This window comes from Hypomesus transpacificus, unplaced genomic scaffold (assembly GCF_021917145.1).
Source record: "Hypomesus transpacificus isolate Combined female unplaced genomic scaffold, fHypTra1 scaffold_132, whole genome shotgun sequence".
In the NCBI taxonomy this organism is placed as follows: domain Eukaryota; kingdom Metazoa; phylum Chordata; class Actinopteri; order Osmeriformes; family Osmeridae; genus Hypomesus; species Hypomesus transpacificus.
In genome coordinates this window covers 177,637-183,636 of record NW_025813708.1, presented here as the reverse complement: position 1 = coordinate 183,636, position 6,000 = coordinate 177,637, and positions in this window count along the sequence as shown.

The window sequence follows — 6,000 nt, the reverse complement described above, 5'->3', positions numbered from 1 at the left end:
GTTTCTCTAAACCGATACCTGTTACTTCAGTTCTGAAGGAGAGGGTTCATGCGAGGAATGTTTTTCCTGAAGGGAGTGAAGGTCTGGAATGACCACCGCACTCTGTTCACGTGCACAGTCTGAGGAGCCAGGAGACCACGGGCTGGCACAGGTTTAAGAATGTTAAACACAGGAAATCAAATATTGCAATTAGGTGGTTGAATCATGATCAAGCCTTGTTTATTCATACAACCCTTCAAACTGACAGGAATGTCTGAAATCCTGTGGTAGAAATGACGCATATTAAGATGTGTGGAAAGGAGAGCCCTTGAATCACATCTCACCATTGTTGTGTGGTGCTTGTGTTTATAGGTTGCTAATATGTTTACTAATAGATAAAGGAATGTACGGGTGCAGCATAGAATCATTTGTCTCTGCAGTTTAAAACACAGCAGGCTGAATGCATTGACTTATCGTACTATCAATTAACCCATTACGGGATTACAGGTCTCAGACAAAGGATATCTGTCACATGACACATCATTGCTACCTATGAAGCTAAGCCCATAATTACATGGGGTGTTTTCATCATTCATGCAACCCTCCTCAAATGACTTGTATTGGGATTGCTCATTGTGGAGGCCCACATGTTGGACACAAGCATGCGCGTACAGTCAAAACATTAGTCTGTCTACTGTCCCACACCATGACATCACGTCACCCGCAGGCCCAATTGGTTAGATCGGTAGCTGGCCCCGCCCAATTGGTGGTGGATTCCCACCCCCCTTTTGTGAAATCCTCAGTCACCTCTTGTTGTGTTGCCAACCTCGCCTTTTAATTAAACTGCGGTGCCAACACTATTAGCCCTCATCTATCTCTCTGTTATGACAGGGTAATTACAAAGAGCTTCAGTTTGGGCTGACATCAATGTGCTGGTTAGATGCGTTAAAGGAATGCGTGATGTTCTTTTCTTATTGATAAAATCGCTTTAGTTGGATGAAAGCAGTCATTTTACAGCTTCTGGGGGGAGGGATCTGTTTTTGAAAAGTTTATTTGTTTTTCCAAAGACATGACTAGTCCTCAATTACAGCCAATTATGGTCACAGTTTGACCAAGTATTTCGGTTATGAAGGCAATATAAGCCAAGTATCTATTACAAGCCACAGATTTGTGATACAACAACTCAAGCGACAATAAATTGTCTGTTGTAGCTGATCCAATATCTCTCGATGAATCTCTACAGCCCACACGAGTGAGAGGCATTAATGATTGTGTACATAATTTGTTCCAATGTTTATCTGTTTGTAGATTTGCTGCCATTATTTCAGAACAGCATAAAAGTTTAACACTGGCACCGTGCTGAGTTGTGTAGTGCGCTTGTGTGTAGTGCGCTTTAATGGATGTCTTAAAAGGGGAAACACAAGAAAACGCAACCACACAGGACAAATACACAACCCTTGTACTGCACGCACACACGTACTCACCAATGTACAGTGTACACACACACATGCGTACTCACGCACAATACAGGTCACACAAACACAAAACTACATACTGTACACATGTACACACACACACATATACTCATGCACAATACAGGACACACACACACACACAGAGGGAATGCTTCTCTGCTCCAGTAGCTGCAGATTTGGAGCTTTCCCTCTGAACCCAGCATCAGCTGCTGAATCACGATCCTAGCCCTTCACACTACTGGGATTAATACGTCACAGCCAGGTGCGTAAAAAAGTGCTCAAGTCTGCAAGTAACCTTGATCGGTCTAATCTCTTTACACCCGGCAGCCCCTGATGGTCAGAAGCCACTGCAGGAGTTTGAGGATTACAAACAATAAGGAACTTTCACTGGCCGATCGGGAGGCATGGCTGGAAAGCCTCAATGCCAAGTTGGTGAAAGGCGCTATCTAGCCGGTGTTGCTCAGTGCTCTTGCTTCAACTCACGGGGGAGAAAATGAATTACGTTAGCGGCGGTATTTCTTCTTGTATGGAAGAGAGAGTGGCTGTAGTGTGTCTTACTCGTTGGTGCTTCACCTCGGTCTTTGTCATAGAAGGCTAGCGTGGCAATTTAGCGTTTTTCTTTATCGTTGACTTCCTCAGTTCACATGTCAACACCCATAAAAATGAGATTGTGCTGAAAAATGTTGAAACAAGCACTCTACTGTATGTAGTCTTTATCTGTCTGCCGAAACCTAGGTATATATCTGGTATATAAACTGTGGTTATCACAATATGGAAAAAGAAAAACGTTGAAACGGTTCAGAAGGGTGACCTGTCTGCACGGCCGTAGAGCTACTGGGTCAAGAGCAGTGTTCACATCAGCTATTTGACGAGTTTCAGTTTTTGCTTCAAACGAACAATTCAACGGAAAACTTGATCGACTGAAGCCAGAGGCTGATTGGTGAATCAGCACAAGAGGCCCCTGGCTGTATTGGGAAGTGGTAGATGGTTCCTCTTTCGTGTGTCACGACGAGGAGGAGAAAAATAAAAAGTGTCTCATGATAAACGGGGTGCAGGTCGTGTGGGAAAGGACACAATTTGAGGACTTAAAAATAAAAATAAACAGAGGGAACTGCAGACACGTACACTCCCATGTACAGTGTACACACACACATAGGTACTCACGCACAATACAGGTCACACACACACAAAACTACATACTGTACACATGCACACACACACACACATATATACTCAAGCACAATACAGGTCACACACGCACAAAACTACATATTGTACACATGCACACACGCACACACACACATATACTCATGCACAATACAGGACACACACACATACACACACCGGGTATATTTCTCTGCTCCAGTAGCTGCAGATTTGGACTTAAAAATAAAAATAAACGGAGTGGAGTCCTGCAGAAAACAAAACAAATCTGTCTGGTCCAGGCAGTTGAAGGTTAATCAGCGGTATATCCGGCTGGACTAACGTTAACCCTCTTATGGAACATGTGCCTCCCAGTCATCCCTGCGTCTCCCCTCGCCCTGCTCAGTACAACAAGGGCTCTTATGTAAGGGTTCTTAACCTGGAGGTGTGAGACCTCTTAGTAGTCAGGGTGATGTAGGATTTCTGACGTGACGTAGCCTTGTTTAGGGACAACAGCTGAGCAAGTACTGGGTCATGCTCCAGTCTGACGGAAAGAGTTTGAATCAGAATGAGTACGGTTATTTTCTACTTTGTGGGCTGTTTATGAAATCGCAGTTGCAAAGGGGTAGCCTACCATCTAAACGTTCTTGTCAGGAACGTTAGATTTTAGACATCTGCAGCAGTAAAGAGAACTGGCAAGATGGAGAAGTGTCAGAAGAAGGAGATGATGTGCATGAACAGCGTGTTTACAAACCCATACACTGATGTTGTTCTGACTACAGGAACTGGCAGGAAATAAATCTTGAGGAACTTCTCAACAAGTTCCACCAAATGACATGTGGGAGAATGTTTTGGAGAGTTATGACTCTGTCATTTTGGTCTTCTGTCATTGGTCACTTCATAGGTGGGTGGAGTCCCAATGGAGATCCATAGCAAGTTGTCTTGACAGTGTTGCTAAAACAAAAGATGGATCTTTGTTTACCAGCGGTTGTTGCTTCCCACTGGTAGCAGTGGGAGTGCCTAGATGTGGTCACGGCTGAAGATGGGGAAGTGTAGATTATTGGATCTTTACGGCAGTTATTTAAAAAATCATTGGAATTCGTGAAGCCACCAATCATAATGACCTTCATAATAGTTTATTGGGAGGGAGGATTGATGTGGAACGGATCACCACTGAGGAGTATGCCTCATTTCGGTTGAAAAAATGCAAAATCACTGATAAACAAGTCCTCTCGTGATTCATTTTGACCACACCCTCAGATAATTCGACAATGTGCATGATAGATTAACTGAAGTGGCAGATGGTAAAACATAATCTGTGTTTTGTGAGTGTTTGTGTGGGCATAGTGGCATGAATATGTGTGCGGATGCCTGCATGCCCGTGTGTGTGTATGTGTGTGTGTGTTCGCGCGCGTGTGTATAGATGGCCACATCGCTGAACCCAACAACACTGGAATCACCTCTCTCTGATCCTCACAGTCCTCAGCACCACCCAGGAGGAGCGACACACCTCTCTTCTCCGGCAGCGCCGACCACGCTCTGGTTACCGTGACAAGCACACTCCGGTTACCGTGACATCAGCGCCGGAGGGAGGTGGGGGGGGGGGAGGGGGGGGTTGGGGTGGGGTGGGAGGGGGGTTTGAGTGAGACCGGAGGCTGTTGATAGGAACCCAGAGATGATCAGGCCCTTCCTTACAATGGCAGGCTTTATGGAGGCATAGCTTGTCCTCTTGAACCAGAACATGTGAGAGCGTGGAGACAGTGTGAGCTGTGAGCGGAGGGCATGGGTAGCGGCCATCATTCACTTTAATAGCCATGCAAACAGAGGGCACAGCAAGCTAATGCACTTTACTGTATTTTTACACGCAAATTTGTGACTAGAAATAAATCACAGTGCACTAGGGCTTCGTGCATTCTGAGTCGTGTATGACACTGAACTAAACTTATCTGAAAAGTCTTACAGGGATTTTTGTGTTTTCTGCTGCTTTGCCTCAACGGAGATGATGAGATCCAGCTTCTTCACTAAACAAAGTCACAAATAACAGCTGTTGATCATCTCCAGTCTAACCTCCTTTTTCTGTCTGTCTCTCTCTCTGTTTCCTACCACAAACCCCAAACTGCTGTCGGGGCCACCACAGATAAGATGGTTATTTTTGTTGTGGTTAAACGTTCCTTTTCTTTTTTTTTATTAGTCATTAGTTTTAATGTAATTAATTAACTAAGTCATTAATGAAAAGGAATAACAGATTTTCTATGTAGTGTATCTTCAAGTTCACTGACCAATTGCCTCCTAATAATAGACCCAACATTTCGCATTCACACAAGTACTGGGAAACTGTGCTAACCTTGGCAGAGGAGGACATTTGTAGTCTTCCAACAACACAGTTTAAGTTCAGCAACTCTGAGTTCAACATTTATCCTAGAAAAAGGGTCCATCCAAGAAATAGCAGGCCACAATGTGTTGTTTTCCCGCTTTATTGGTGTTTCCGAAGGTGAGAAGTATTTGAAATGAATCAGTTAGACATTACTTCTGACCTCGTTTTCACTCAGGGATAAAATGGATGTTTGTGAGGCCGAGGTCAACTTCAGAAACCATATGTTGGAATGTTTTCTCTGAATCTCAAATCCACTTTGCTGTGAGCGAGGGAAAATGTCCTCCTGTTAAAACGTCACTTTTTGACTCATTATTTACATAAAAGAATGAGAGGGATATCTGGGGAATGAAACGAACATAGAAAAATTTCCTATAAAAATCTGAGAAATAATAATGTGTATGTATTACGACTTTTACAAGATCCATATTTCAACTGGTTTGAGCAGTAATGTTTTAACAGTTGCCAAAGGGTTTCAATGTTTCGGAGTAAATTAGTGATGAAGGCCTGTACAGTTGTTTAAGGCTTCTGGGCTCCACTGAGAAACTCTCGTTTACATGTGCTATCGACTGAAAACATGCAACTTTTGCAAGTTTCATTCGTTCAAAGGTCATGTACCCTCATACAGGACTGACCTTAGCCACAACCTAATTCATAATCTCAATGTTGACCAAAGTCATAATGCTCTCTGTAGAGCCATATGTTTACCTCCCAAAATAGCAGACTTAAAAGAAAGACCAATACATTAAATGAAAAGCATTAGAATTGATACATTACTGTAGTTAAAAATGGTAATCATACCATGCATTTTGGGTCAGTGTACCTAAACTGTATTGGCATTGAATACAGACATTGTTAGTAGATAGTGGAGGTGTGTCTATGTAGACACCAGCAGAGTGTCATGCAGTGTTGTCTGGACTGTGCTGTGATTGGCTGGAAATGTGGGGCTGGCATTTTCGTCACTGGAGACAGGGGGGTCACATACACGGCCATGTGCTCAGTCCAACAGGTGTCAGCATGTTCTGGAAGTCA